Source organism: Sarcophilus harrisii, chromosome 2 (genome assembly GCF_902635505.1).
Source record: "Sarcophilus harrisii chromosome 2, mSarHar1.11, whole genome shotgun sequence".
NCBI classification, from domain to species: Eukaryota; Metazoa; Chordata; class Mammalia; order Dasyuromorphia; family Dasyuridae; genus Sarcophilus; species Sarcophilus harrisii.
Genome location: NC_045427.1, coordinates 654,405,779 through 654,428,078, shown reverse-complemented (window position 1 = coordinate 654,428,078; position 22,300 = coordinate 654,405,779).

The window sequence follows — 22,300 nt, the reverse complement described above, 5'->3', positions numbered from 1 at the left end:
ATGAATTAGTCACATAACTAAAAAAACTCTAGAGCAATTAACCACCAAGTAATTTTTTCCAAGTAATTCTTTTAATGTAAGAAAGAAATAATATTGAAAGCAAAAATAAAGTGAATAAATAAAACTGATAAAATGCACAAGTGCCTAATATTATTTAAGGACAGAAAACCAAATTGTTCATGTCAAAAACAAAACAAAACAAAACAAAAAGAATTCAAAACACTTGTAGAAGAAAATATCAGAAACCATTGTGACTAATTATATGCTAATAAACTTTTAACTTAGAGGAAATGAATGATTATTTACAAAGATATAAAATAGATAGACTAGAATAGGATGCCTAACACTACAGTGTCTTGAATTCTATGATAAAGCTCATCATTAAAAATAATTTGACACTGGTTAAAAAACAGAAGATTGAAAAGTGGAACATTAGGAATATAATATGCAAAAGTAAATGAGCATCAAAAAGTTATCAAACTGTGCATCCCCTTTGATCCAGCAGAGTTTCTACTGGGCCTGTATCCCAAAGAGATCCTAAAGGAGAGACAGGGACCACATGTGCAAAAATGTTGGTGGTAGACCTTCTTATAGTGGCCAGACCCTGGAAACTGAGTGAATGTTCATCAATTGGAGAATGGCTGAGTAAATTGTGGTATATGAATATTATGGAATATTATTGTTCTGTAAGAAATAATGAGCAGGATGATTTCAGAGAGGCCTGAAGAGACTTACAGAACTGATGCTGAGGGAAGAGAGCAGAACTAGATCACTATACACAGTAGCAACAAGATTACACGATGATCAATTCTGATGGACGTGGCTCTATTCAACAATGAGATGATTCAAACCAGTTCCAATTGTTCAGTGATGAAGAGAGCCTCTGCACCCAGAGAGAGCAGTGGGAGCTGAGTGTGGATCACAACATAGCATTCTCACTCTTTCTGTTGTTTTTGCTTGCATTTTATTCTGCTTCTCTTTTTTTTTTCGTGCAACACGATAATTTTATAAACATGTCTGCATATATTGGATTTAATATATATTTATTTCTATTATGTTTAACATACATTGGACTACTTGCCATCTAGAAAAGGGTGTGGCGGAAGGGGAAGAAAAGTGGAACACAATATTTGTAAAGAGCTAACGTTGAAGAATTGTTCATGCATATGTTTTGAAAAATAAAAAGCTTTAATTTTAAAAATTGAGCATAATAACAATCTTGAAAAAACTCCTAAATTCCAGTTACTGAGTCAAGAACTCATTTGTCAAAGAAAGCAATCTGGTACAAGTTAGGTTTAGAGCAACATCTCATACCCTACACCAAGATAAACACGCAGATATGTGACTTAGAAAAGGTAACAATATCCACAGCGACATTAGAGGATGAAGGAAGACATTGCCTTTTATATCTATGGATAGGGGGAGAACTTATGACCCAAGAAGTGATATGAAGGACCACAGAAATAAAATGGACCATTTTGATTATACAAAATTAAGAAATTTTTGTGGCAAAAAAATTACTACAGTTAAATTAGAAGGAAAACATTTAACTGGGGGAAAATCCTTTTGTCAGATTCCTCTGATAAAGTTCTCATATCTAAGATATATAAGGAACTGAAGCAAATTTATAAAACTAGAAATTATTCTCCAACAGAAAAATGGCCAACGGATATGAAGAGGCAGTTTTATAGAAAGAAATCCAAGATATCAACAAGCATATAAAAAAATCCCTTGATTCAGTAATTATTGAGAAAATGAAAATTCAAGATTCTCCGAGGTTCCATTTCGAACCTATACGATTGTCAAATTGGAAGTATAAGTAATTGGAACTGGAAACTGGAAAATAAATATAAGTAATATATGATGTTTAAAAATATTTGTGCCATTTTCTTGTGTGTGGTGGCAAGGAACTAAAGGGATGCCTGCTTACTGGAGAACAGCTAAACAAAATATGGCACATGAATTTAATGGGGCATAATAGGCCAGAAGAAATGATGACTTGAGTAATTTCAGAGGGAACAAGGGAGAACTGAGAACTAACTGATTAAAAGTGAAGTAGGGGGACCTAGGAGAACAATTATCCAATGATAACAGCATTAGAGAAACCATTTTGAAAGGCTTTAGAACTCTGTATGGATAGGCAATGATAAACCATGAATCTAAAGGGCTGAAGCAGAAGTATTATACACATTTATTATGAAAGTTTAGGGAAAAAAATTGTTCAGTTGGGGGAGAAATAGACATATAGGAAAAAATGTGGGAAAAAGCCGTCTTTCTTGCATCTCCTTTCCCCACTGCTCAAGCCAACCATTATCTCTGAGGTTACCTATTTATTGACCCTGTATGTGTGTGAACGGATTATATGTGTCTACTTATTTATCTATCTTTCCCATCTGGGGGTGAATCCATCATCTCTATTCTTTCTTATCTCCAATCTCTAGCTCTTCCCCAATCTTCCCACTCTTGTCAGCCTCGAATGGACTCCTCCATCCAGGGACCCCCAGCTTCCTGGCTGTCCCAGGAACAAAGACCCTCCATCTCTTCGCTCTGAGCAGCCTCTCTGCCTTCCTATCCCCCATGCTTGAAATGTTCTCCCACCTCTGCTCTAAATCCTCATTCCCAAACTGAAGTCCCAGGTTTTACAGGAAGCCCTTCCCAAACCCTCTTAATTCCAGTTCTTTCCCTCTTTTTATTACTTCCTTTTTAGCCTGCACATGATTTGTGACTTCTCTCTGTATCCCCAGTGCTTAGAGAAGTATCTGGCACAAAACACATGCTTGACAAATGCTTATTGACGGACCGGCTGAGCTCCTTACGTGCTGGAACTGTGTTTTTGCCCTTTTCTGTATCCCCCACCCAGTGCCTAGTGAGCACTTAACACATTTTCATTCCTATTCAGCATCTTCTAGAGCGGGAACTTCCAGGGCCTTAACTTGGCCCCCAACCTGCTCTGAGCACCTGCACTGAATTACAAGTGGCGAACCTGCTGCGACCTGGGGGAGGAGCATATTCTCCTCCCGCTTCTTGTGCTCTTAGTGTCTGGTTGCCAGCTATTAGAACCATAGAATCATGAGATTTAGAGCTGGGAGAGATTTAAGGATTATCCGTTCTAACCTTCTCACGTGGTGCCCGGCCACCATCGCCGATGACCGATCCCCTTGGTCTGAGACCCCGGCTCATCTGAATGCCTCCTGACTGTGACTCAGTTGTCCCTTTGTCCCTCTTCTTTGGGCCCCTGCTCTTGGCCAGCCCTCACCCCATCCCCTGCGGGGTTGGCAATGTGCTCGATGAAAGCCTTTCCTGGCCCTCCACTTCTTCCGTGGAAACCTCCAAAGCACCCAGAACAGCTGCAGTGCATTAGGACACCTGCAAAAGGGGAGGGTCGGGCTGGATAATCTTTTAAGTCTCTTGCCTCTCAAGCCTGTGATTCCACGGGTTTAATTGCTGGGATGGAGACATGAAAAGCAGAAGAAATAATGGCTGAAAATCAGGTCTCCCTCCTTCCTTCCCTCCACCCCACCCCGCTAGCCTCTGCTCTCCAGCCAATTTCCAGCAGTTTACTCTCTCCCGCTCATTACCTGAAGATTGGTGTTAGCAGCGAGCACCTGCCCTATTAGATATTGAACCAGTGGCTCAAAGTGCCAATCTACCTCCTGGCTACAAATCCGGAGGCTGTACCAAGTCTTCCCGTCTCCCAGGTTACCGGTTAGCATGAACATGTCAGGGCATCCCCTTCCTAAATAATTTCTAAAGTGGAAAACAGAGGAAGGAGCTATGGAAACGTGTGTCAGTAGGATTAGGATCGATTTAGCCAAATCCTCCATCTCATAGCTGAAATGGTAGGCAGCATCCATTCAATCCCATTACCCCTAATGGAAGTTGTCTCCATCTAACAGATGGTCCTCAGCCCCCTGAATGCTAAGTCCTGAAGCTTAGTCCTACAGCCATTCTTCCAGGGGAGGGAGAAAGCAATCATCCTCCAGAAGGGGTGTCAGGGCAAATTATGAGAAATCTATTTCCTGCCCTCCGGAGATGACAATCTGAGCTTTGTAACAGGCGGCCCCGGTCTTTGTCCTCCCGGCAGGTTGTTCTAAGGAAGGAGTCGTTCTCCCGTGAGGTGGGAGCTCGTAGGACCAGTAGTGAAGGTGAGCGGGAGGATGCGAAGAACCTATGGGTTATTTCTGGCACATTGTCTGTGTCGAGATGAGCACTAATATAGAGACCTGTCAGTTAATACTGATGATGATTGAGTCCAGGTATCATGTGAAGGTGTTGGCTGTTTACCAGAAAGCTGATATGTCATGTTCAACTCCTCTGGATGACTTCTGGTTAGACTTGAGGAAGATCTTGGACAAAAGACCATTTTAATGGGGCTTTGGGGGATATTGAGGCTGGCTCATAGAGGGCCATGGAAAGTCACTCATTCTGCGCATCCTATTTTTTTTATTCCTTTCTGGCAAAACATAATTGAGGAGGAAGGTTTAAGGGATGTTTTCTTGTCATAACTGGAGAAGATTCCAAAGGAAATCGATGGCAATTTCTGCTCATGCCTTCTTAGAGGTATAGATAGATGCCTTTCTCTTATCAATCCACAAGGTGCCCATTATGTGCCAAGCACTAGTAGGTACAAAAATGAAAGTCTCTGCCCGGAAAGAGTTTACATTCTTCCTATAAACACATAAGTCCCTAGTAGTAAAAATATATGAATGATCTACAGGGAACACTTACTAAGTAACCAGTAGCCAACACAATAAAGTGGGTATCTCAATAGAGTCATAGGATTTTTAAAATTTATTTTCCAGTTGAATATAAAAGTTATATTTACCCCATACTGTAGTTCATTAAGTGTGCAATAATATTAAAATTTTAAAACTCAATGTAAATACCTTAATTAAAAATACTATATTGCTAAAAAAAAATGCTAACCATCATTCAAGTCTTCAGCTGAGTTGTAATCTTTTCTTCAATTCAGGGCAAATGGAGGCTGACTGATCAGGGTGGTGGCTGCTAAAGGGTGGGGTGGCTGTGGCAATTTCTTAAAATAAGAACCATGAAATTTGTTTTACTGATTGACTTTTCCTTTTACAGGAACAGTCTGAGACCTTTGAAAGGTTATTGCTGTTGTTCCGTCATTTAGGTTGTACCCAACTCTCCATGACCCCATTTGGGATGCTTGTTATTTGGTTTTTTGTTGTTATTGCTTTGTTTTGTTTTGGCAAAGACACTGGAGTGGTTTGCTGCAAACCTTCAATGTGTAAAAAATAAAACAAAAAAAAAACCCTCTCCCTATCTTTACAATAAAATAAAGCAAAGTGCAATAAAACTAGATGTGCCTGTATGTATACATCTAGGCTGAAGTTAGAGGAAAAACAAGAACCAGAAAGTACTTTTAAATCACAGTTGTCACTTCCAGATTTTACAGAGATGCTATTATCTCATACTTCATTACCAGTTCTTGATCTATAATTAGAGTCTATTTGCCACTTTAAAGTCCATACACCAAGTTCTCATTCTGTGCTTTAGAGCAAAAATAAGCATCATTTTTAAAAAAGCAAATTAAACCAACTCCCTTAATTGAGTTGACAAATGACCACATCTGACACTGTAACCTATGCTGCTTTGTACAGCTTTAGGGCATTCAGGAAGGGAGGGTCAAGCAAATGGAGGAGGGGATAGTAATGGAATTATGATAGAATTGGAAGGGTTCTTATAATATATTGAGTCCTGGTTTCTTATTAACCAATAAAGAAAATGAGGAGAGAAAAAAGTCATTTAAGTAGAACTTATTAAGGGGAAAGGACAATCTTTGATCTCAAAGACCTCACAACCTAAGAAAGGTTGCAAGAAAGAAATCATTTGCCCAACAAAGTCCCTTTTTATTAATTAGAAGTAAAGACTCAAACCCAAGGCCTCTGGTTTCATGGGTCATCCTTTTTCTCATATTGTTTCAAGAATTAGAAAAATGCTCTATTAGAGAACATCTCCATGAGCAGTAAATTTGACTGGGTGCTCATTGACCACCCAGACTGCTTTGTTTGGGGCTATTGCCGATGGTGTGGAGGAATGAGACTAGATTTCTTCTCCTTTAGTGTTCTAACTTTACTCTAGTCAGGTGCTGATTCTGAGAATCAGACCCAGTCATATACAATCCAAATTATATACCTCTGAATTCCCGATTCTGACTCTATATTTATGTGTCATGGATTCAAATCCCATTTTTTTTAACCTACTGCTTATGTACCTTTGGGTAAGACCATCACTTATCTTCCCTGAGTCTCAGTTTTCTCATTTAAAAAACAAATAGGTTGAACTAGAGAATCTGTCTCTATGATTCATACAACTTTGTTCATGCTCTCCACTCCTACCAGGAGAGGAAAAATAAGATGATGTATACATAAGGAGACTAATAATAACACTTGACATTTACATTTAATTTACATTCATTACGTTTATTTACATAAACGGTTTAATATTTGCAAAGCGCAATATCTTATTGGAGCCTTCCAATGACACATAGTAGGCACTTTGAAGGAGGTTAACGAGATCTTGTTGACGCTCAATAATAATGGCTGACATTTCTTTGAGGACAGTAAAGTTTGCATTTTCCCTGCATTGTCTGATGTTATCCTTGTGACAACTAAGCAAGGCACTAATGGGCATTATCCCAATTTTACCACTGAGGGGACTGAGACTAAAGAGGTCATATCATCCGCCCATGGTCACATATCTACAAATGTCAGTCGTGGGATTCAAACCTAGGCATTCTGTGCCACGGTGTGTACACTACCTCAGAAGTGTGGAACAATGGAAAAAGCCCTGGGTTGGAGTTACCTGATCCCAGGTCTATTACCAGGTCCCTGTGTGTCCTTGGATGAGTAACCACCCACTTTCCTCATCAGTTAAATAGGGAATTGGACCAGGTGCCCCAATGGTCCCTTCCAGTTCTAAACCTAGGAGTTTCCAGTTCTGAAATCAAAGAAAAAATCCCAAAGCACTTTGCTTTGTAAACCCTGAAGGGCCACACTCCTTAGCTCTGATTATCCTAAAAACGGCGGGTCCAAATGCTCATTCCCGGCAGATGAGTGAGAGCGCCTGCTGCCTCCTGCCAGCCTCCGTTGACTCCTGCTGCGCTCATTGGCTTAGATTGTTTCCTTAGCCCCAGCATGGTGTGGACAATGGGCAGCTCTGACTTGCAATGAAGTCTGACCAGTGGAAGGAAGGAGCATCCCTGTGGTTTTTACTGCCGGTGAACACTTCCAAAGAAAATAAAAGGTGAGCCGCCCCTCCTGTGACTAAGTCGGGACTGGATCTCTGCTCAAGCATCAGCCAATCTCTAAAAATGTGGTTAATTATTAAATGATCCATGGCAAAGCAAAAGCTGGGAATCCCTGTCGGGGCTTTAGCCCATCAACTGTTGCCTTCGCAGTTTAATGACGGCTATTTTGCTAACAAGACCAGAATTTCTCAGATGGGTGGGCGAGAACTGCTAAGTATGTAGGAAGTCCCTTTCTGTGGGAAAAAGGTCACAGAGACTCGAAGGACTCTGAGGCCATCTTGCCCTGCCTTTCTCTGAACAAGAATCCCCCTCTAAAGCATCTTTCACAAGAGGCCAGTCAGCCTTTGCTTGAAAACCTGCCACAAGGGGGCACCCGCCACCTCCCGAGGTAGCTCTCCACTTTGGGCCGGTGCTGATGTCCTTCCCGACAGCAAGTGCCCGTTTTCCTTTTGGCAGCTCCTCTTCATTGCTCCTTGTTCTTCTCTTTGAGGATAAGCAGGACCGATCCATGCTTGCCCTTGTGTTTCCCCTTCTTTCCAGAACAAACAGCTCATTTCCTTCAAATGAGCTTTAGAAATCACATAGTGATGCTTTTTTATTTTTATATCAAGGTTATTTCCTGATGTCTTTCTCCCTTGAAACTTCCCCTGTAACAAATAAAAATAGTTGCTGAAGTCCCCCAGTGATAGTATCAGGCAAAATATACAACACTCAGCACCCATAGTCACCCACCATGCTCCCAATAAGAGGGGTCTGTGTCATCACAATCTGCTGTCCAGGACCCAGATCGTTCATTATGATTATGCTGAATTCAGCTGCCTTTTGGGTTGTTTCATATTATATTGTTGTAGTCACCGTGTACATGGTTCTCCTGTTCTGGCTCTCAGTGTTCCCATGTTGACCACATTGTTCAATTAATTAGTCAATCAGCAGGCATCTATTAACCACCCATCATGTGCCAGGGTCTGTGCTAGGAGCCAGGGCTACAAAGAAAAAGGGGGAAATCCCTGCCTTCTCAAATCTCACACTACATTGGGGGAAACAGTGTACACAGATACAGAAGTAGGAGCATGTGAAGAAGGGATTCCATGGTGGAGAATCTAGATGTAAGTGCTCCTGGAGATAAAGAAGAGGAAAGAATCTGGGCCAGATCTAGTCCCCTCCTGGAGCCCAACAGGGCAGAGAGCTTCGGAGAAGGCCATGAAGAGGGGACTTCCAGGAAACCCACCTGTTGAATCAATGCCCAGAGCAGATGAAAGAAGGTTGGTTTCTCAGAAGTAGCAGCTTAAAAAATCAAAGCCAGTTTGTTTCAGTAGATAAACTGAAGTTGGTGACTTCCAGGACTTTTTCATTCAGAGGCTTCCAAACCAATCCACTATAAATGAAGGAGGTCATAGTGAACCAGGGCAGAAATGAAGTCTTCATGTCTCCCAATTCATCCCTGGAATAAATGGAATCTTGGGCACTACTGTCACATATACAAGGGAAGTGTCTAGTTTAATCCTATGTAAAGGCTTTGACTCTGCAAAAAGTCCATTCAGTTCTGGTGAGATGTAAAAGACAGCTGGAGGGGCCAACTGCCTGCTGCTTGACTGAAAGTCAGACAGGAAAGCGATCTGAAGCTCTCCAAGATGGAAGTAGCCTTGGAGGTCATGTAAACTCTCCCTGACTCCCTGTCTTTTGACAAAAGAAGAAACTCAGGCCCAGAGAGGGGAAGAAACTTGCTTAAGATCATATAGTGAATCCCAGAGTCAATTAAATTTAACAAATATTTATTAAGTACCCATTTCATGCTGTGCACTGTATCGGGCACCAGTGATACCAAATGAGGAAGAGAAGGAAGAAGAAGAAGGAAGAGGAGGAAAAGGAGAAGGAGGAGAAGGAGGAGGAAGAAGAAAGAAGAAGAAAAAAGAAGAAGAAAAGAAGGAGGAGGAGGAGCAGGAGCAGGAGAAAAGTCAGCAAGAACTAAGTTCAAATCCAGACAGATTTCATGTTCATGTTAAGTTCATGTTACATGAGGGGCAGGTAGGTGGCACAGTGGATAGAGCACCAGCCCTGATGTCAAGAGGACCTTAGTTCAAATCTGACCTTAGACAATTAACACTTCCTAGCAAATCACTTAACCCCAATTGCCTCAGGGGAAAAAAAAAAGGATCATAACCTGAGAGCTGAAGGGGACCTCCAAGGTCACTTAGTGAAACCCTCTCATTTTCCTTTGGAGAACTGAGGTCCAGGGTGCTGAAGTGATCAGCTCAAAGTCACAGGGCAGAATGTGGGCTTCTGGTAGAAGGTAAGCTCCCCCAGGACAAGGTCTGTTTCCTTTTTTTTTTTTTTTTTTGTTTTTGTACTTAGGGTACAGGACAGTTGAATAGAGAGAAGAATATGGAAGAGCTGCTGTGAATACAGAAATAAGATTTGGACATGATCCCAGCATGTACCAGAATGCCTGCCACATAGAAAGGAAACAAGAAAACAAGCAATAAGTATTTATTAAAGGCATACTGTGCAACAGAAATATGCTAATAGAAGGGGAAATAAGAATAAAACAACCTCTCCGCTTAAAGAGATGGCTTTCCATTGAGGGAGACAATATGTAGATTTTTAAATACATACAAAGTAGATTGGGAATTCATATTAAGTACTTACAAGATAATTAAATAATTAAGTACACTAGTGAGGTCCAGGGCATCTCTGCTCCTGCATGTGGCTGAGGAGGACCACAGGAGTGGAAGGGACTGAGGAACTGGAAGGTTATGAACTTGGGGGGAACATTTATACAAATGCCAAGTCTTCTGGTATAAGATCAAGAAATCAGGAGGAAAATGGCAATGGACTCCTGAAGGAAGGAAGGAGAATGGACTGGGAGCCGATAGACATCAGACACAATGATCTGGGGATTTACTCTTGATAGGGTGGAACATTTTAATAGTGACCTTCAAAGAGAAGGGATTAATACTTAATCTTAATTCTTATTAAATTTAAATTAAATATTAAGCATTTAATAAGTAAATATTATTAAATTCATAAATATTAAAAATCTAATAAACCCATTTAATTGAATCAATTATCAGGAGTCTGGATTTGAATCCAGGTGAGAGGTGAGGGGGGAGGGATTGTGGAAGCAGAATTGGGAGGTGGAGTGTGGGGGAGATGGAGCAGCAGAGAGTGACCCTGAGGCTGGGGGCCAGCTGCCCTCACTGGTTCCATCTCAAAAGAATTTCCCAGTATTTGCATACCCCCGGGACAGCCTTTGAGGGGCAGGAGCATCTGCCCCCAAGTAGGAAGCAGAGAAGGAGAGGAATTGGTTGGAAATCTGGAGTTTGATATAAATGTGAAGGATGAATGCTACTCATCCTCCACCCCCATCCCCAGATCATGGAGGCAAGTCAAACCAGAAGCCTGAGAACCCTGGGAAAATCCAGGCCTTCAAGGCTACCAGACTTGTTTCAAGCCCAATCTCTCCACAGTTATTGCTCAGGGAATCAAATTGTGTGGGTGCCCCTGGTCCAGAAGCTATCTAGAAAACCCCTCTCCTCTACCACTTCTGTATCAACCCTAGTTTTTTTTTTTAATTTTTTTTTATTTAATAGCCTTTTATTTACAGGATATATGCGTGGGTAACTTTACAGCATTAACAATTGCCAAACCTCTTGTTCCAATTTTTCACCTCTTACCCCCACCCTCCCTAGATGGCAGGATGACCAGTAGATGTTAAATATATTAAAATATAAATTAGATACACAATAAGTATACATGACCAAAACGTTATTTTGCTGTACAAAAAGAATCGGACTCTGAAATATTGTACAATTAGCTTGTGAAGGAAATAAAAAATGCAGGTGTGCATAAATATGGGGATTGGGAATTCAATGTAATGGTTTTTAGTCATCTCCCAGAGTTCTTTTTCTGGGCATAGCTGGTTCAGTTCATTACTGCTCCATTGGAAATGATTTGGTTGATCTCGTTGCTGAGGATGGCCAGGTCCATCAGAACTGGTCATCATATAGTATTGTTGTTGAAGTATATAATGATCTCCTGGTCCTGCTCATTTCACTCAGCATCATGTCTCGTGTAAGTCTCCAGGCCTTTCTGAAATCATCCTGTTGGTCATTTCTTACAGAACAGTAATATTCCATAATATTCATATACCACAATTTATTCAGCCATTCTCCAACTGATGGACATCCATTCAGTTTCCAGTTTCTAGCCACTACAAAAAGGGCTGCCACAAACATTTGTGCACATACAGGTCCCTTTCCCTTCTTTATAATCTCTTTGGGATATAATCCCAGTAGTAACACTGCTGGATCAAAGGGTATGCACAGTTTGATAACTTTTTGAGCATAGTTCCAAACTACTCTCCAAAATTTGTTCACAACTCCACCAACAATGCATCAATGTCCCAATTTTCCCGCATCCCCTCCAACAATCATCATTATTTTTTCCTGTCATCTTAGCCAATCTGACAGGTGTGTAGTGGTATCTTAGAGTTGTCTTAATTTGCATTTCTCTGATTAATAATGACTTGGAGCATCTTTTCATATGACTAGAAATAGTTTCAATTTCTTCATCTGAGAATTGTCTGTTCATATCCTTTGACCATTTTTCAATTGGAGAATGGCTTGATTTTTTATAAATTAGAGTTAATTCTCTATATATTTTGGAAATGAGGCCTTTATCGGAACCTTTGACTGTAAAAATATTTTCCCAGTTTATTGCTTCCCTTCTAATCTTGTCTACATTAGTTTTGTTTGTACAAAAACTTTTCAGTTTGGTATAATCGAAATTTTCTATTTTGTGATCAGTAATGATCTCTAGTTCTGCTTTGTCATAAAGACCTTCCCTTCCACAGGTCTGAGAGGTAAACTATCCTGTGTTCCTCTAATTTATTAATATTCTATTCTTTATGCCTAGGTCATGAACCCATTTTGACCTTATCTTGGTGTACGGGTTAGGTATGGATCAATGCCTAGTTTCTGCCATATTAGTTTCCAATTTTCCCAGCAATTTTTTATCAAACAGTAAGTTCTTATCCCAAAAGCTGGGATCTTTGGGTTTGTCAAAGACCAGGTTGCTATATTTGTTGACTGTTTTATCCCTTGAACCTAATCTATTCCACTGATCAACTAATCTATTCCTTAGCCAATACCAAATAGTTTTGGTAACTGCTGCTCTATAATATAATTTTAGATCTGGTAAGTAAGCCACCTTCATTTGATTTTTTTTTCATTAATTCCCTTGAAATTCTTGACCTTTTGTTTTTCCATATGAGCTTTGTTGTTATTTTTTCTAGGTCATTAAAATAGTTGTTTGGGAGCCTGTGATTGGTATAGGCTAAATAAATAGATTAGTTTAGGTAGTATTGTCATCTTTATTATATTTGCTTGCCCTATCCAAGAGCATTTAATATTTTTCCAATTGGTTAGATCAGACTTAATTTGTGTGAAAAGTGGTTTGTAATTTTGCTCATAAAGTTTCTGATTTTCCTTTGGCAGATAGATTCCTAAATATTTTATATTATCAGTAGTTACTTTAAATGGAATTTCTCTTTGTAACTCTGACTGTTGGATTTTGTTAGTGATATATAAGAATGCTGATGACTTATGTGGTTTATTTTATAACCAGCAACTTTGCTAAAGTTGTGGATTATTTCTAATAACTTTTAGCAGAATCTCTGGGGTTCTCTAAGTATACTATCATGTCATCGGCAAAGAGTGATAATTTGGTTTCCTCATTGCCTATTCTTATTCCTTTAATCTCTTCTCAGCTCTTATTGCTAAAGCTAGCGTTTCTAATACAATATTAAATAGTAACGGTGATAGTGGGCAACCTTGTTTCACTCCAGATCTTATTGGGAATGGTTGCAGTTTGTCTCCATTACATATGATGCTTACTGATGGTTTTAAATAGATGCTGCTGATTATTTTAAGGAAAAGTCCATTTATTCCTATACTCTCAAGTTCAACCCTAGTTTTAAAAGAAAGTCCTTCCTGGACCAGCGAGGTGGTGCAGTGGATAGAGCACCAGCTCTGAAGTCAGGAGGATCTGAGTTCAAATTTGACCTCAGACACTTAACATGTCCTAGCTGTATGACCTTGGGTAAGTCACTTAACCCCAATTGCCTCAGAAAAAAAAAGAAGAAGCCCTTCCCCAAAATACTTGGCCTAAATTTTCAAATGGATTAACACCCAAAACAGTTAACATTTATATGGCATATACTATGTGCCAGAACTTTGCAATTATCTCATTTGATCTTCACAATAACCCTGGGAAGTAGGTGCTATTATCCACATTTTACAGAGAAAAAAACTGAGGTAATTCAGCTGTAAGTGATTTCTTCTGCATCACTTAGCTATTAAGTTTCTGAGGCCAGGTTTGAACTCAGGTCTTCTAGACTTCTGGTCTAATGTTTTATCCACTGTGTCACCTAATTGCCCAATCCATGGACATGACACTAATGAAGATGTATTATCATTTACCCTGTCATTACATCATAAAAATAATTGGGTTTTTCTATCTTTCCTGCGGCTGCCTTGTTGTTGTCTTCCCTGATTTGTAGCTGAAACCGTCCCTCTATGTTACCTCCATGATTAGAACGTGAGTTTCTTGAGATCATGAACTCTCTTGTTGTTCTATCTGTGTTCTAGCACTTAACATAGTAGCTAGCACATAAAACTTGCTGGATAATTATTTTTCTTTAAGTTTCCATCCACTCACACATCCTTCTACTCATCCATCCATCCATCCATCCATCCATTCATCTATCCATCCATGCATCCATCCATCCATTCCTACATATATCCACTTACTCATCCACCCATCCATTCATCCATTCATCTATCCATCCATGCATCCATCCATTTCTACATATATCCACCTACTCATCCATCCATCCATCCATCCATCCATCCATTTTTTCATCTAGCCAGACAACTCACCCATCCATCCACTCCTACATCAATCTACCCATCCATCCATCCAATCCTACCTACATCTGCCTAATCATCCATCCCTTCATCCATTCAACTATCTATCTGTTTCTTCATGGAGCTCTCAAGAGTGTATGGATTTGGAGCAGAAAAGTTCTAGACAACACAGATCAATTGGTACAATATGTTGAATGCACAATCACCATAGGACTGATAGAAATCCCAGACCTTGAGGTAAAGGGCCCTCAGAGGGCATCTACAGCAATCCCTTCATTTGACAGATAAATGATAACACAGACAAATAAAGTGATTTGCCCAAGCTCAGGCAGGTAGTTGTATTTGGACCCATTCTTTTGATTCCAAAGTTAGTGCTCTTGGGAAATTTGGTTTGTACGGGACAGAGCTTCTTGAGGAGACAGTGACTTGCCCCCTTCTAGAAAATCATCAAGCAGAAGCTGGATGAGCATTTACCAGGGATGTGATGGGGAAGAAGCTATATCCAGCACAGGTAGCTCGGTGACTTTTGAAGGTCCCTCCCACCTCAGAGCTTTCATTATTCTTTCTGGGTGTCTGTGAATTCCAATATCTTTTGTCTAATTGAGGGAAAGGTTCCCGTTGTCATGAGTCTGAGTTTGATTTTCTCTAATGAGTTACCATCATTCTCCCAAACGTGATAAAATGGTTCCCAAATTGAATGTGCAAACAGTGATATAATAGAATGCCTCCGGGGATCCAGGATAACAATCAATAGCTCCCCCCAAAGAGATATGGGATTGTTTCTCTTCTTCATGCCTTAAATTTATTTTCAATATGTATATAGTGATTCTCCACGAGCAGTGTCTGTGCTGCATTCTATCAGGACAGATGTTCTTCAATATGGTGGACATAGGAGTTGGTGAATAGCAAGTTGGTGCCTTCCCCTTATTCATTATTGCTCGGGCATCAGAACTTGCTACTAAGAAAGGTCACCTTTATTGCTAATAATAACAAAGGTTAATAATAATAATAAATAATAATAAAGATATTTCCAGGAGTTGGTACAAGAGGGAGGGATAGGAAGGCAGACAGAGCACCAGATTTGAACTAAGAAGACATGGATTTGAGTTAGCGATCCATTGCTTATCAGCTGCATGACCTTGGACCTTCCTCTTCTCATCGATAAAATCTTGAGACTTTAGTTTTCTCATCTCCAAAAGGAGGAAATTGATACTGACACTATCGCTCTCCCACAGTGGTTTGGAGGTCTGAATGAGAAAATGAATATGAACCTTTGAGTGGTATAAACGCAAGTAGGCAGGGCTAGCCTTCGTTTCACCCTTCCGGGCACCAGACAATCCACTCTGTTCCACAGCTAGAGTCTGGAGCCTGAACTGGTCGTCTAAGAAATATGTGTTGTGTAGCCTAGAGATGGTTAAACCATGTCAACGACTCGATGAGAGTCTGTCCCTAAGTAACTTGAAGGACACATGTCTCTGCTGGAGGTCCAGGGGATCCCAGAATCTCATAGGCTGGGTTTGAGTGTTTGTCCCTCTTCTACATGATGCCCTGGGCAAGATCAGAGCAAAACGGGAATTCCCTGGGGATGGCAAGCCCCACCGATTCTCCTATTTACATGTTAAGAGTCATTGCTTTAAGCCTCAGAACTTCACAGAACTTTTATTCTTGACAAGCTCTATGACCACTCCAAAGAGGATTGCTTAACGGTCCACCTGGAAAAACTTAAATGCATGGAAGACACAGTCTTTGAATGTGCTTGTTTGGTCTGTCCCTTAGATTGGTCCAACCGGGACAGGCTCTGTGTTTGGACAGTGAGTTGGGTTCAGAATATTGAAGAGGAGCAGGCTGGACAGTACTGGAGAAATGTACGCTACTCGATTCCCACAGACTCCCAGACACAAAAAATTAGGTTCTTTAGACACAAAAAGCCTAGGGTGAGGCAAAGTCTGTCTAGCAATGAATCCTGCGATTAAATCTATGAAGATATAAACTTATGAGTAACTTGGAGGTAGCCAACAAAAAGTTGCGTACTAGGAAGTAAACATGTTTGGTGTTGGGCCAAGAGGCACTGGGGACATCACTGAGCAAATGCATGGATTCTAGGAGTTGAAGGATATGTGGTAGACAGTCTCAATGGGGGCACTCTCACCTATAAGAGGGGAAGGTCTTCCCTTTCAGTGGAAAAACAATGAAGAATCACAGAAGATGAGAAATCGCAGATGAAGGGCCATTTGTAGTGAAGGAAGAAATATCTGCGATGAGGAGGTGATGATGAGAAGAAAAAAGGAAGATGCTAGTAGGTAATAAGGAGCCATGAAAGATTTTCCATCCCAGAAGTGGCTGATCAGAGCTGTACTTTAGGACAAATACTTTGACAATTATATGGAGGATGGACTAGAGAGAAGGGGAAGACAATTGGGAGGCTGGTATCTTTTTTTTTAAATTGAGGAAGCTAGATGGTACCATAGTGCACAAAGCACTGGGTCTGGAATCAGGAACCTGAGTTCAAACCAATCTCAGACTCCTCCTAATTATGTGACTGTGGGCAAGTCACTTCATCTCTGTCTGCCTTTGATTCCTCAATTATAAAATACGAATAATAATAGCACCTTCTTCTCAGGATTGTTGTGAGATTCAAAGCACTTCACATAGTGCTATTGCCTTCCTCTTATTCATACCGGTTATTTGTGGCTCTCTTCACTGGCCCTATTCCCCCCCAAGTGGGCTTTCTCTTCTCCAACTTCTCTTGCATTCATCCCCTTTCCCCAGGATTGCCTCACTCTCACAGGGCTTCATTATTTCACTTGTGGTGGTTCTATTGACTTCCACAGTACACATTGTTCATGCTGATGGGATAGAACTTCCTCTAGGGCAGGGTCCATGTCTTTCTTTCCCCTGTATCTCCAACATCCAAGACAGTGTTTAAGCATCACAGGTGCTTAAGACTGTGAATGGTTGTTGGATTGAGTTGGATTGGATGGGGCTACGTCCAATTGTGTGAATCAGGCTTTGAAATTCAGCATCAAGATGGTGACCTACACAAACCATTTACTGGGGACTCATTTTGACCTGGATATTGACCCTGGAGACTTCAGGACAAGCCGGGGGAGAGCAGGTTATGGCGAGTCTCACAGAGATTTTAGATGTGGAACCAGAGAGAGACGCTATCATTTGTATCTGAGGATTAGGTGAGGCGGTTCTGCAGACTCTTCACCTGGATCACAGCAGGCAGATGGATTTTTCACCATCCCGGCTCCTAGCCAGAGCCCTTCTAAGTCACAATGGCTTGAGATGTGGGCTGGCAAAGTGAGTATGTCCTTGAAGTATTGAGACACTCAAAAGTTAAGTGTTATTTTAGAGAGAAGAAAAATCCTCCGTCTTACCTGAGGGTAAATAAATAAATTCTATCTCCTACTCCTTCCCTACTCCATTCTCCATGCCTACAAGATCTAAAACACTTAAATGTTTAAAGCCTCAAATTAACTTGGAGATGATACGAAAATGCACCAGTGTCCTTTTTCCTGATAAGAGGGTAATGAATGACTGGGGAGTTCATCACCAGCGTACATTCTATGAATATATTGAGGGAGGCCTGTAATTGGTCTGCTTGGCTGGAACTAAGCTTATTCTTTGCTAAATTGGTGTGTAATGGTCACAGCTGAGAGAAAGAGAGAGAGGAGGGGAGGACAGGGAAGCAGAGGAAGAGATAGGGACAAAGGGGAAGGGAGAAGGAGTGGGAGAGGGGGAGAGACAGAGACACACACACACAGACCATTGTGATTTTTAAGACTAAGGATATCAGTAGACAGACTGGCCATCACTTATCCCTCCATAGTAGTCTCTTTATTCTACCCCAGAAGTCTTTCTCATCATGGACCTCACCCCTATTTGGGCAGCACCTTAGGCTTTGCTCTGGCCAGGCCGGGAGGTGCTGATCTCAGGGCTCTCAGCTGTCACCGGAACTCCCCGACTTTGGTAGAAGGAGCTTTCTTGGTGGTGGTTCTACCATGTGGCCATCAGAGAATTCTAACTAATCTGGCCTTAATCGCTTATTAGCTGTGTGAACCTAGACAAGTCACTTAACTTTCTTCAATCTCAGTTTCCTCATTTGTAAAATGAATATAACAATAATAGCACTTACTTTGCAAAGTGGTTGTGAGGCTCAATGAGCTCTCATATATAAAGCGAATGCTAGCTAAAAACAAGTTCTTATTATTACACCAGTGAAATCCCTAGTTCAGTCCCTAGACTAAGTTTTACAGATGAGGGAATAGGGAGGGAGAAGTGAGCAGAACACAGGCGTGAGCCGATTCTTTCATTTATCCAGTCAACGAATGAGTCTGGGATGACTGTGACTTCTGACCCGAGCTGGCTCCCTGGGTCCCTTCCAGAATGAAAGCTCCGATTCTTCAGCCTCCACTTGCCATTGGGTCCTGGAGGCAGTTGTGCTGAGCAAAAGGGCAATGAGCAGAGATAAATGGACTTGGCTCCTGACTCTCCTGAAGACACCTGCCATGTCAGGCACTGTGGTGAGAGAGCGGGGGTCACAAAGATCAAACTCCTCAAGAAGCTTCTGTTCTGTCAGACAAGAAATTATGGACGGGTCTAAGGATATGAAAAACAAATAAAAGATGGGATCTTTGGAGGAGGGCGGCCCTTGCAGCTGGGAGATCAAGAAAGGCTTCAGGTAGAAGAAAAGCACCCCAACCATTCCCTGTCTGTCAGGGGCTTCCTGCTTAAGGCTCCTGGGAAGCTTCCAGCTGATCCTTCCTCTTGCTTGGACAGAGGGTGAGTGGGATGGAGAGAGCTCGGGGCTGGTCCCCTTTTACTCTGTGCCATGAAAAGGGGCCCAGCAGAGGTCCTGGGGAGGCAGCTGGGCAGCACAGGACCTCCTCTATTCTGAATGACCTTGTGCCTCGAGAGTAAAGTTTCCCTTTTGTCACCGGTGGGATCATGGCAATGCAGCCAGAATGGAGCAACCCGTGAGCACAAAATGACGGGCCAGGGCAGCCGGAAGTCCTGGCCAGGGCCTGGCAATTCACAGTCCTCTTCCCTTAGCCTTGCCTGCTTTTGCCAGTGGCCAGAGGAGCCATTTGTGTTTTCTTCCTTCTGGTGAATAATGGAGCAGAGGGAACTGCCTTTCCCAGTACTCCTTGCCCTCCCTGGTGATGTGGTGGTGGTGGTGGGACTTCTCAGCTCTGCCCTTCCCCCCTTGTCCTGACAAACATCACTCCCTGGGGTCTGCCAGGGAGGCCCCCCCTGGGTCTGGATCACGGGTCCATTGTTTGCCTGTTTCCATCTTTTCGGAAGAGATTGTGAGTCCTGCATTTTTAGGGTTGTAAGAATTGTGTGACTGAAACCACTATGGTTGTGTTTATGTATTTATGCTGGGCTAGGAGCTTCTGCTTATTTGTACTCTGTAGTCCTTGTTAAATTCCTCTCTCTCTCTCTCTCTCTCTCTCTCTCTCTCTCTCTCTCTCCCTGCCAATTCCTCCCTCCCTTTCTCTCTTTTCCTTCCCCCTTTTCTCCCTTCCTCCTCTCACACTCTCTTACTCTTTCTCTTTGCTTCTCTGTAGCTCTGTGTCTGTCTCTCTCTTTGTCTCCATCCCTTCCTCTTCTTAGTTTTCCTCTGTTTCTGTTTTTCTCTCTCCCTCTGTCTTTTCCTTCTTTCTCTGTCTTTGTCTCTCCCCCTTCCCTTCCCCCTCTCCCCATCACTGCCTCTCTCTTCCCTTCTTTCTGCCCTTCCCTTCTCTCCCTTCCTTCCTCTTTCTTCCTCCATGCCCCATTTCTCTCTCCCTGACTCTCCCTCCCCTCAAAAATGTACTTTTTTTTGAAGGAACTTCCTTTAAAATAGACTTTATTGATCTCTTTTGTTTTCATAAAACCTAGATTTCCCCTTGTATTCCTCCCTCTTCTAAAGAGATGTTTATAACAAATAATTTCATTTTAAAAAGAGAAAACATTCATCCAAACTGATCAATACATTAAAAAAAAAAGCACAAGCCTTCAGGAGGTGAGCAAACAGCACTGCGCACAGTGGGACCCTCTCTAATGGTTACAGTGGTGGCCCCTGGGAGTTTTCTCCCCTGCTGCAGAGTCTGGTACTTTGTCATTTGGAGGCTTCTTTTGTGTAGTTGCTCTTTCCACTAACATTGTGGGGGTAGAAGGAAGGGAGTGGGAATTTTTAAGCACCTTCCTGGACCTCAGTTTCCTCATTTGTGAAATGAGGAGACTAGACCGGTGCCCATTAGGGATCCCCCCAGATCCTGACAGAGGATCCCCAGATCCAGAAAAAGTACTTCCAGAGAGGTACAAAGCCTGGGAAGGCTCAGGGGAGAATCGTTGCATATTAGGCAATCAAGGGAGACTCCCTGGAGATGGCAGCATTTGAGTAGGCCTTTTAAAACTGTCCCTAAATTGAATTGGGAAGCCTGTCCAAGCCAGCGTCCCTAACTCTGGGCTTCCCTTTGGCCACAGATGAATAAATAAAAATCTCAGGGCAAAGTTACTCAGGGGAAGGCCAACTTTCTAAGATATACTTTAACTGCTCAGATAAAGGTTCTTATCTTTCATTTCACCTAATTAAATAATGACTGCCTTCCTGCTCCTTCCATATTTTTTAAAAGCCCCCTCCAGCCCCTGAAGATCCGAGTGATGCTCTTATTAAGGAGATAACCCATCTTTCCCAGGAGGCAAAGGCAGCTCACTGGAGTCGGAGGAGGCTCTGAGCTTGATGCAGCCAAAAGGAAGGAGTGAGCTGCGGAGGCGGCTAACACTCTGGGACCATAACAGCCCTCGAGCTGGGGGGGGGATGTCTGCCCCTGGGAGCAGCCGGCAGGGAGGGGAGCCTCTCGGGACCACAGCAGGCCATGGGCTTGCATTTCTGCTTCCCCAGGAACTTGAGATGAAGCTGCTCCCAGCAACCAGAGGGCTGAAGCATCAGGCCCCAGGGGTCGGGCTGGCTGAGGACCACATCACAGGGGTTCATTTAAGGAAGCTATTGCCTCTTGTGACACTAACCCAAGAAAGCTGTTGTCTCTCCCTCCTCTCATCACTCCTCTCTCTCCCTCTGCTTCTTGCTTTTTTCCCCTTCTCTATCCCCTTTTCTTCAATCTCCCCTTCCCTTTTCTCTATTTCTCTCCTCTTTCCTCCCCTTTTCTCCTTTTCCTTTCTCATCTTCCCTTCCCCTCTGTACTCTCCCCTCTTTCATCTCTCCTCTCTCCCTTCTTGCTTCCTTTTTTCCCCTTCTATATCCTCTTATCTTCAATCTCCCCTTCCATCCTCTCCTTTTCTCTCCCCCTCCCATCTCTCCTCCTCTTCTTCTCTCTTCTTCCCCTCCCATCTCCCTTCCCCCTCTGTTCTCCCCTCCCTCTCCTCTTCCTTGGTTATCTCCAGTTAATCATTCTGGCTTTCTGGGTGGGTTTCATCAATTTAAAATGCTGCTCACAAGCGGCAGGCCTTTGCCTTCTAGTGCTGTTCTTTTGTGTTAAATTACCCAGAAGCACTTGAATATTGATAGCTGTTATTGTAGAAATTGAGAACTTCTCCAGATTTCTTTTTCCCTTTCAGTCAGCACTTGATGGGAAGCCCCACCCTGAGAAAAGTCCCCCCTGGAAGCTGCTAGCACCCAGGCCAGCCTCTGCTTTCAAGCCAGGGGAGGAGGCAGTGACTTGTTCCAGAGCTCCCTTATTTACTGTTCTCTATTGTGAATTCTGAGGTTTCTGAGGGGGGCCGATCTGTTAAGTAGGTGGAATCTCCACCCTGGGACTGCCCCCCTCTGAGGTCAGCACAGATCGAGTGCAATAGGAAGCTCCAGGGACTGGGTGCCTGGCCTGGGGTCAAGAGCACCTGAGTAAGGCAATGAGGGGAGCAATTGGCACCCCAAAGAAGGGGCCTGATAAATGTTGGGACTGAGGAGGGCAAGAGGCCCCAAATGTTGGGATTTTACAGAGGCCTTTCTCTTTGCCAAAAGGCGGGGTTCATTTACGAGAAGAGGTTATGTTGAGGGGTGAGGATACCCTACCAACAATGGGGGTCCCCAGGCCGGGATCAAAAGAATTCTCAGTCCCAGTCTCCAAGCCAGGTCTTTGGCAGAAAG